The 11,616-nt window shown below is 39.2% G+C and overlaps 1 pseudogene; it reads right to left on the bottom strand.

Annotated features, from left to right (window-relative positions):
- Positions 1-8,769: 8,769 nt before the first annotated feature.
- Positions 8,770-9,113, bottom strand: LOC147454416 (uncharacterized; annotated as a pseudogene).
- Positions 9,114-11,616: the final 2,503 nt, after the last annotated feature.

Genomic DNA, 11,616 nt, shown 5'->3' with positions numbered 1-11,616 from the left:
GAATGGTCAAATGTGAGTACAAACTGGTCGGCTGGTCATAAATGGCCAAAGCTCATTAAGAGCACTTGAATAATCAAATATACATAAATATAATATCCTTTTGCAGTAGCCTAGCTTGGTAAAGTCTTTTCCACTTGTCAGCTGCAATAAATAATAAAATGTCAATTCTATAACACCATAAGCATTTCAAGTGTGGGGAGCAAGGGCATGGCTATCATTCTTGCCCCAAGAAGAATGCTCGTAATGAGACTCCTAGGGCTTCCACCATCGAACCTCCAAAAGAGGATGTTCATTGCAAAGGATCGTCACTTTCCTATGCTTGGGGAAAGGTAATAGAGCATGATGCCTTCATCTTGTTTGACCCTGGTTCTACTCACAACTTCATATCAATGGAGTTGGCCACCAAGCTGGGCATTCAAGCTTTTGAGATGGGAGATATGGTAATGATTGACACAGCTTTCAAGGGACAACAAGCCTCCATTAATCCCTTGATTGGGAAGTTAAGTCTTCATGTCCAAAGCTACGTCAACAAAGAATATTTTTTCATCTCTCCTCTCAAACATGAGGATTCTATCCTAGGGGCGCCATGGTTTGATCGCATGGCTACTAGTATGAAGTTCCCTGAAAGGAGAATCTACTTCACCTACAGGGGAAAGAACATGTATATAGATTCTACTGAGTGTGGTCGCACTATTCCACTTGTAAACCCTCTTGCTTTTGATAAATCAATGAAGAGCTCAGTTTCTACGTAAATGAGTTTTGTCAAAGAGTCTCTAAAAGATCCTAATGTTTCATCAAATGTAAATGTTAGGAATCAAGTAGACTTGTCTAATTTTCTAAAAGGATTCCAAGATGTTCTCATCGATAATATCCCTATGGACTTACCTCCAAAACAATGGGATGATGACCATCTCATTGAGCTCCTTCCAAGAATCTCATTGCCTAACAAGACTCCTTATTGAGTCTTTCAAGCTCAACAAGAGGAGATGATGAGGCAGGTATAGGAGTTGGTAGACAAAGGGATGGTGAGGCCTAGTTCCTCTCCCTTTTGTTCTCTAGTCCTTTTAGTGCAATAGAAAGATGGTACATACCGTATGTCTGTGGACTATTGAGCACTAAACCATATCACTATCAAAAATAGATGCCTGGGGTAGAAGATGTGTTTGATAAGCTACAAGTCTCTACCTACTTTAGTAGGATTGACCTTAAAAGTGGCTATCATCAAATAAGGATAGTGGATGAAGATATCCTAAAGACTGCGTTTTGCACAACGTTTGGTCTTTATTAATATCTAGTCATGCCTTTTGGCTTGACTAATATGCCAGCTATGTTCACATGTCTAATGTAGAAAATTCTTACCACAAATTCACTGGAGTGTTCTTTGATGGTATCATCATCTACTCCAAGTCTTTGAAGGAACATAAGCAACATCTCCAAGTGATTTTTCAAGCATTAAGGGAGAATAATCTTTTTCTCAACCAAAAGAAAATCAATTTTTTCCTTCAAGAGATTCTATACTTAGGTCATATTATCTCTCAAGATGGTATCCGTATGAATCCATCAAAGTTAGAGGTAATTAAAGCATGGCCTAATCCAAGGAATCTACATGAGCTAAGAAGCTTTATTGGTATGTGCGCATACTATAGATGCTTCATAGAAAAATTCTCTCACATAGCAGGACCACTACATGAATTAACTAAGAAGCTTTATTGGTATGTGCGCATACTATAGACACTTCATAGCAAAATTCTCTCAAATAGTAGGACCACTACATGACTTAACTAAGAAGAACATTAAGTATGTATGGACTGCTAAGGAGAAAAATTCTTTTGATATGCTCAAGGAGAAGCTTACCTTCCAACCAGTCCTCAAGCTTTCGGATCTCTCAAAGCCATTTGAGGTCCAATGTGATGCTTGTGGTGATTGCCTTGGAGCATTTTTGCTTCAAGAAGGGAATTCCATAGCATATGAGAGCCGAAGGCTCAATACAGATGACCGAGTCTTGGGCATTTATGAGAAAGAGCTTTTAGTTGTTCTACATTCCCTAGACACATGGAATCACTATTTATTGGGGACTCCAATTATTCTACAAACCGAGCACCAAAGTCTCAAGTATTTCATGATGCAAACCAAGCTTTCCGACAAACAAATCAGGTGGGCAAATTTTCTTTCGCAATTTAATTTCCATATTGCTCACATTGCTGGTAAGCATAATCAAGTGGATGATGCACTTTCACGACAACCAAAAGTTAATGTGGTGTCTATAGCTACTCACAATAATCTATCCTCTATGATAGATGGGTATGCTACTGACCCTGACTTTAGAGACATAATGTCAGCCCTTGCTTTGTGGAAGAAAGAGGAACCATTCACCTTGCAGGATGGTTATCTTCTCCATGGAAATAGGCTATGTGTTACCCATTCCCTTCGTGAGAAAGCTATGTGTGAATCCCATGCTTCTCCCTATGCGGGGCATAGAGGTATTCAACCTACTCTTCAAGGAGTAGAGATGTATTTCTATTGCCCTACCATGAAAGTGGACATACAACAGTATGTTTCAAAATTTTTAGTATGCCAAAAGATCAAATATGATAGAGGGAAGCAACCTGGATTACTCCAGTCATTGCCTATCCCAAATTCACCGTGGGAGAGTATATCCATGGATTTCATCTTTGGATTGCCCAAGTCTATCCATGGAAATACGGGAATATGCACAATAGTCGACAAGTTTAGAAAGCAAGCACACTTTATTCCTGTTAAAAAGACTATTAAGGCACACTAAATGGCAACTCTCTTCATGTCACAGATTTTCAAACACCATGGATTACCAACATCCATCATGTCAGATAGAGATCCTAGAATGACCATAGTAATTTCTGGAAAGGTATTTTTGAAAATCTAGGAACAAGATTGAATTTCTCTTCGGCCTATCACCCACAAATGGATGGCCAAAGTGATATAGCCAATCTTACAATACTCGATCTACTAGAGACTTATGTTACAAAAATAGATCAACGCTTACAATGGGAAAAGTACTTACCCCTTGGAGAGTATGCCTACAATAATATTGTACATGCTTCTATGGGAGAAACACCTTTTAAGATCATTAAGGGAAGACCTAAAAGTCCCTTGCTACTCAAAGTACATGGGAGATCTTTGCTGTGCCGAGATGAGTATAATCGTAACCTACAAGAATCTTTTCAAAAAGTTAAGGAGGCTATATCCATCTCTCAACAAAGGCAAAAAGTTGTTGCTGACAAGCACAAAAGGGCCTTAATGTTCAAAGAGAATGATTGGGTATTATTTTATTTTTCTAAGGCTTGATTAAGACAAACAACGGGCAAAAATCCTACGGGCCATCAAAGTTTTATGCTAAGCTAGCAAAAAGATACTATGTCCTTTCCAAATCTTGAAGCCCATCAATGAGATGGCTTACCAACTCAAGTTGCCCAACCATTGACTCATACACAATGCCTTTCATGTGGGACTACTTAAGCCCTACAAATGAGATCCACCAAGTGAACCAATTATCGGAGACCCTCCGAAAGTTGAAGGCCAAGAAGAGGTGCTACAACCCAAATCTATCCTTTGGCATGAAGACAAGGTACTACAACATGGTAAGATTATTCGACGGTATCTTATTAAGTTCAAAAATTACCCTTTTGAAGATGCTAGATGGATGCAAGGAATAAAGCGTAAGGATAGTATGAACCTTGTCAATGCTTACAATGTTACATTAGAGTAAGAAAATGTACAAGTTTTTTTTAGATGACCCATGTTTTTGTCTTATCAGACTACTTCTCTTTTTAATTGTGCATAAATTTAACTAGTATGCATGCTTACGATCATGTTTGTGATGACGATGTCTCTCAAACACCAAGTACAATTTGTCACTCTACTTTGGAAGAATGAAGTGGACTAAAGAGAAGACATGCTTGCGGAAACTATGTCTCCCAAGCGCCAAATGGATTAGTCATCCATCTTGGAAAGATGTCGTAGGGTACAAAGGGATCCTCTACCCGCTAAGTAAGATTGACTAATGACTAAGGATTTATCTCTGCTATCTCCATAGTCGAGGACGAATATGATTTCAAGAGAGAGGTAATGTCATAAAATCTAATATCTAACCAACCCAAATGATTTTCTCATCTTAAACTGATCATTTATTGTAAGAGAATAAACAAGAACAAGGGTTAAGATATAGACATGCTTATAAATCTATCTCAACACGGGGCTAATGGTAATGGGGCCCAAATGAGAGATGGTCTATCAAAGAGCAAGGCTAACCAATGGAGCATAAGACCTTAGGGTTAGCTTCATTGAAGACCTCCAATAGTTAGTGTAGAAGTCCTTTGACCTTAAGTAAGCTAGGACTGAGTTTGAGGTGGGAACCCGACCCAAGCTTAAGATGCTTGAGGTGCTCGTCATGCTTGAGATGCTAGGGATGTACTTGAGGTGAGAACCCAGCCCAAGCTTGAGGGGCTTAAGGGCCAAGCTTGTGGTGGGAACCAAACCCAAGGTTCAGTGGATTGAGGTATGAAAAAATCAATGCCAATCCCTACAAGGAGGGGGCAAGCCCTATATGAGGGGGGATGAGAGACAACACACACACACACACACACACACACACACACACACACACACACACACACTCACACAAGGCATTCTTAGTACAAAGAAAGCAAAAGGGACACTTGTCAAGTTCCTCCCCATGTTGCCCTCATGGTGGCCTGAAGCCTATTCGTTGGAAACCCAATGATAGTTTAGGAGATTCAATTGATTGTCTTTGCATTTATCAAGTCCTCTCTCTCAAAGGGGAAAGGGGGACACTTGTCCCAAGGCTACCCTTATTTGGCTGCTTATGATTGGCTCGGCTTGGAGTGGTCCAATGCTTATGATTGGCTAGGCCTGGAGGGGTCCAATGACCTTCAAGCATGAACTACAAGGGGGGGCTGCGACCAAAGCTAGTAGGGGGCTTGCTTAGCGGTATACTCTCCCACACACACTCTCATTGTGTGAAGTGCAAAGTGCAAGAGCTCCCTCTCCTTCTCCAAGCAAGTAGAGGTTGAGAGCCACACACTCACTTCACACTCTCATTGTGTGAAGTGCAAAGTGCAAGAGCTCCCTCTCCTTCTCCAAGCAAGTAGAGGTTGAGAGCCTCATCAACACTCTTGGCTATGGAGGGAAAATCCAACCAAGAGCCATGCTTCAATGCTTAATCTTGCCACCTTCTCCATCTTCATCACTATGCTATTATGTATACTAGCAAGAAGAGTGATGATAAGTGAGGAACTTATTCTTTCTCCTATGAAATGTTTCTTATTCCTCTTCCCTACCCTCATTCCCTGCTAGCTCTCTCCGCCTTCGAAGGTGTTTGAGGTCTTGGGATTGAGGCTTGGGATAGTTAAATCTTTCTAAAAAGTTTATGTTATGCTTGTGATGCATGAAGCTTTCCATCTTCATTGCATCACCTAGGTCACAAGGAACACAAAGATAGTATTGCAACAAATCTTTCTTAATGTGAGAAATCATAATACAAATGCCTATTGGAGGGGGGATCAGCTCCACATAAATCCGGTCCTCAATTGTTGTCATGTTCTCTAAATTCTCTCGAGTCTTGCAAAAGTATTGTTCATGCCATGTTAACTAATAGTTGCTATGTTTATGTTGCTATCGTCAATTATGTTCACCTGCTATGCTCACAAAGTAATTTCTTAAAAGTACTCTCATTAATTTCCACTACTCTCAAGTTAATAGGCCCATTCCATTACAATCCCCTATCCACACCTAGCAACCAATGGCCCTCTTGGCCTAGGTCTATGACCCCCCTGAGGTTTACCCTTGGTAGTACATTACTCTCCCATGGAGAAGCATTTTTGTCCTCAAATAAAAAAGTGGTTATATCTTCATAAGAAAACTAATGTTTTTCCACAAAGTGGTATCCTTCATGGATCCAACCGTTTAGGGGATAATAATTGATAAGCTTTTAATTTAGAGCTTTTGGCACAAATTTAGATCTTTTTCAAATATGTTCTCAAATGGGCTTATTGTACACACAAGAATTCCTTTTCACATTATTTTATAGCTATTTATTCAAGAGTTCGTATTGATGTTCTAAGTTGCGTGCAAAGTTATATTCAAGAGGAAGTTTTTTGGATCTTATCCCACAAAATCAGCTGTTTATGTACTTGTTTCTTATACATGTGTGTCTTTTCTCTCGTATAACTTTAAGCCTTTCTCCTCATTTAAGAAGGGTGAGAGCTACTTGTTTCGCTAATCTAGATCGAGCCACTTTCAGTGAAAATGCATCAAGTCTTCGTGGGATAGGGATCATTAACTTTTAAATCTTATTTTCTTAGTGTATGTGAATGCTACATCCTAGGTTGCTTTAGATGTATCCAATTATTCTAATGGATTCCTAGATATTACTCATTAGAGACATAAGATGGTGAATTAGTACTACTATAGAATACACACTCAAAGCCAAACCTTTCTACCTCACAATTTCCAACTACAACAAGAAACCATAATAGAAAACCAAGCTCTATTAAAAAAATCCAAAAAAACAACCATACAAGAATAATGTTGTCAAAATAAATATACATTTTATCCATTAGATCTTAGTGACTACAAGATTTGAGAGCACAATGATAAATATGACTATATTTGGGAAGATGTCCTATATTTGCGGCACCCATTTAGAAAAGATTCTAGAGCTTTTGTTGCCAACCCTTGCTGGCATATCCTTCTATAGTCTAGTCCATACACTTCTTCTCGAAAGAAACCCGTGCTTTGCATCTGTGTGTGTGTGTGCGCATGCGTACTCGCTCCAACAATTTAATTACAAACTATAGAACTATTGAAATATAGTAAATTTACCTCTAAGGATTGGACTTCAATTATTAGTCTTTGCTTTAGATACACGTGAGCACACTTATTGTTGTTGTTCCCATTCTATAAATTGTTGATCCCATCAAGCCTTATCTTACAAAAACCTCTTTTATCTCTATCCGTTGCACCTATCAATACTAAAAAAGAGTAGCACAGAGAAAATGTGGCTGTCATGTGCTTAGGGCTCCCCTTTACCCTATTGAGATTTTGAAGGCTATAAGATTTTGGGATGAAATACCCTAAATAATTTTTTCAAGTATATAAGACTAGGGTTTGATATTTGATAGGCATTTTCCTTGTTTTAGGTATTTTTGCTTGTTGTTTTATGGATCACGGATATTTCTATCTTCAATTGGGTATTCACACTACAAACTGGAACATGTAGGCACCTAACTGCCGCGAGCATCAAACTTCAAAGAGGGAATCACTTATTTTTAAATGATAATCCTAATCATTTTTTTCATTTTTATTATAACTAAGAAAACTCTATTGAGTAACTAAATCCAAACAAAAATTTATGAGCATTGTATGTAACTATAAATAAGAACTTTGGATCCTCCAATTTGAACTCTTTTACTCTGAACTCATATATCAAGCCACCAAAACAGATGTTGTAGAATTTATAAGCCTCCGATGACACATGGCATGTTAAGAGCTTCATCGCAACTGCTCTTGAAGGTGATCAATATTGTTGCATTCCACTCATTTACATGACCTAGGCACAACTGTTTGAACACATAGGCTGGAGTTCAAGGCACATGCATCCCATAGGGAGCCAAACAAACATATCTAAAACACTATGGATGAGTGCACCAATCCATTGTTGTCGGTCAGATCATGGACAGGATGTGTTACATAGTTCACTACCTTGGAGAATTATTTTTGGACGTGATGTGTTCACATTTCACAAGGGGGATTCTTGGATGTAGTGTGGTCTACAGGTAAGGTAATCGATGCTCAAGATGGCGTTCTTCTAGGGTGCAAAGTTGAAGGTAGAGAATCGGAGGTATATCCAGTACGACCGGTGCTGCTAGGGTGTCCATGGTAGCTTCTTCATTGATTTGGTCTCACTATTTATGTCCTCTATGAGCTACAGAGAGGGCGTTAGAGTTTTGGCATCTCAAGTGAGCTGCTCAATGTGATCCCATTTTTTATTTTGGCCTTTAGGTATTTATTTCTTTTATTTTTCAAAGTCTGGGTAGGACAATTTACTGAGGTTATTCATTGCCAAGGTTGATTGGTTTAGGAGACTCTCTCTCTCTCTCTCTCTCTCTCTCTCTCTCTCTCTCTCTCTCTCCCCCTTCTCCTTCCTTGGTCTTGACACTTCCGCATTGTCGACTTTGAGATGACTGCTAGTCAAATGAGGTTGTTGGTAGGAGCAGTTGAGGTTGACTAGAGTGAGATGTGGTAGACTTCGAAAAGGGTTATTATGCATCTATTGCCTTTAGGTCCAGAAAATAGTTCAAAAGTCTTACAAGCAGTGTTTGGAAACACCTTACATAATTTCTTATCCTAAGTTCTATAATTTGAAAAAGTAAAGAGATAATTTTATATATTTTTACACTATTTTTCTCAAAATCCAAATGCAATTTTCCTCTTCCTCTTACTCTCAAGCGGAAATTTTCAATTTCAAAGCAACCCAATTGTAACTTGAGACACATTTTCCCAAACTCTGATTGCAAACAATCAAGATTATATAAAACAACCAAAGTGTAGCATAATACCACCTATAAATTTCAAAACTATCCTTTGCATTTTAAATTCAAAGGTGAGAATACATACAAAATTAAGTGTAAAGACCTTTAAATATATTAATTTACATCTAGATTTTTTGACATCGAGGTTTCTATCAACTTCACATGTTTTTGTCTTCTAGTGTCAATTTGGAGGGTCCTCGAGCATTCCTACGAACCTCATCAACTCCTTTTCCCTCTGATCTTTCTCCCTTTCTTGCTCAATACTTTCATGGATGCTGCACGTTGAACTGCCACAATCTAAGAACGCCACCTTAAGGTACCTGATGATGCAGAATGAATCATTGGTTTTGGCGACTTCATCCTTTCCAGTCCTTCCATCAAATTCTCTTCCTCTACCGCGTCATCATCCTCCTCCGATTCTGCCCACTCCTCCTCCTCTTGTAATTGCGCCTCCACCTTCCACCTTGTTCCATCTCTCCATGCCACTTCATGTAATCGCTCTGCTTTGCCATCCTTAAGGCACATCCTCTCCAAGCCTTCCCTTAGGTGCTCATCTTCCCCTTCGAGCAAAGAATCTTGCCTCTCTACTTGTTTCCTCCCTAGCTCTGATTGTGCCTCCACCTTGCATGTCTCCTCTTCATATTGTCACAGATGCTTTGCTACGAACTTCGCTATGGATGTTTCCCTGGAAATACATGTGGCCATCCATTCCATCTACAATTACAAACGCAGCACGAGATTTTATCTGATCAAATGAAGGTGCCAAGTTGAAGCTGCATAACCAATCAAAACACTAAATTTCGTGAAGGCTCTCCAAAATCACACAACGTAAGTTTCGAGGGTTGGGGGGCAAAGATCAAGTGGCTACAGCTTTTGAGGGCAAAGACAAAGTTTCTGCAACCTTTGGAGTGGACATGCTAAGCTGAGGACAAAGACAAAGTGTTTGTAGCCTTTGGAGTGGACACACCAAGCTCGATGGAATATGCCATGCTGGCAACAAGCGTTCTTAAGAGCAGTTTCTATTGCGTTTTAAGTACACTATCTGCACGCTCCTTGTCGGCACTTTGTCTGCGCTTCATAGCTTCATATGGTAATTTTGGTAGCTTAAGCTCACTGAGAATCTCCGCGCGTGCGTAGACGAACAATGAGCTCAAGCTATGAAAATAACTTTATAATAAAAGTGGGTGTAGATTCACATGAACGGGATTAATTTCTATCTGCTAATTAGCCTTGAGGTAGTTGGAAACTGGAGAAAGTCAATTGAGAAGGGACGAAAAAACAATTTCCACTTGAATTTTGTAAGAAAATAATATGAATATGCTAAAATATAGTTTTATTTGCAAAAAATGGAATTCTTTTTCTCATAAAAAAATAGCCACACAGGTGATTGAGCACAGAGTCCGTCCATGCGCGTGGACAAATAACATGCTCAACCACCTATGTGACTATTTTTTCATGGAAGAAAAGCATTCCATTTGTTGCAAATAAAACTATATTTTAGCATATTCATATTATTTTCTTGCAAAATTCAAGTGGAAATTGGTTTTCCTCCGCTTTGCGTGCTCATTGCCCTAGTTTATTCTTCTAGGAATTGAATCTAATGGAAGCCCATTAAAGGCAACACATAAGAAACCCAGTAGGGGAGGAACCCTTTTTTTTAAAAGGAGAATCTCAAGAGATCCCCATTGTGGGTTTGAAAAGAAAAGGGAGGGGATGACAAGTGGCAAGGGGGAGGCAACATCGGAGCCATGTGTGTGTCTCTACGGGGGATCAAAGTCCGAGGCGACATGTGTTGGTCACTACAAGTGAGCCACGGCCGTGGCCCAAGGGAGAAGGAGGCGACTGAGTTTGGAGATCTCTCTCTCTATATATATCATGTGGTTGTGCTTGATGAAAGGGGCATCATTGAATCAGTAATATATGCATCAAAGAAGAATATTATTGGGAGAAATGTGTGTCACGTACTACCTAGGAGAAATATGATAATCTATTTAAGAATGGGTAGGAATCCTCATTGCTTGTGAGGGATTGTCAGTCGCATGTTGGACACGAGACGAGGGGTGCAAGGTAAGATGGAGGTGGGATTAATCAGGAGGAGAGAGTGGAATCTCAGAAGATTCCTACTAATAAAATTGAAATCGATCGAATAAGTATTTTCTTCAATTTTTGAGTAGGCATCATACAAAAATTAATGCAAAGGTTATCTCCCCAAAATCTAGTAGCCCTTCCTTAATCAACCACAATTTGTGACACACACATCCATTTTACTAAGGTTTGATGAGAGAGAGAGAGAGAGAGAGAGAATTTAACCAAATTACTTACACATGATAAACAGGATCGGGAGGAGTTTTTCTATAGGATGATAAGGAAAATGGCTTTGAACGCAATAAAAAGGTAGGGTTTTAGCCCTTTTTCCTACCATGAGAGGATCAAATGATTTCACATGTACATGAGCAAAGGCTAGTTTTTTTATAACATTAATTTCTCCCAAGTTGAGAATTGTTTTTTTTAAAACTCAATATGCTCTTGCTACCTGCCTTCATGTATAATTTCTTGGCCACATTGGCCACAGTATATTAGGAATGTTTGAAGTGAAGAGATCAATCAAGCAAGGTTGCCTTCTTGTCCCTACTACCCTTTGCAATTGGTTCACATCCACTTGTATCTTTACATCTTTGTCTCACCTATTTCGAAAATGACCAAATGCAATTGGAAATAATTTCTAAAACTTATTAAATAGCTCCTATGGAAAAATAACACAAGAAACACAACTTGATGGTTGTGGGGTGAAATGGGAATGAGTGGTAAGACCCTAGAACCTATGTGGCATTGGGACATTGATCTCAAAACTACACGCAAATTAAGCCATGTGTACAAAGCTAGTAGTATCCTTAGCAAATCAAAGGCATGATTGGGTGGTGATGGCTTGGGGTATGATTTACAAAGTAGAACCCTTCTCTCAAGGAGACGAAAGCTCATGAGAAAATTCTAGCTCCAAGTAGGACTTTTTGAAAGCTAGGGGGTATGC

This window comes from Adiantum capillus-veneris, chromosome 7, assembly GCF_014529385.1.
Source record: "Adiantum capillus-veneris isolate H3 chromosome 7, ASM1452938v2, whole genome shotgun sequence".
Lineage (NCBI taxonomy): Eukaryota > Viridiplantae > Streptophyta > Polypodiopsida > Polypodiales > Pteridaceae > Adiantum > Adiantum capillus-veneris.
Note: the sequence above shows the minus strand (reverse complement) of the source record. Positions and strands in the feature narration are given on the sequence as shown.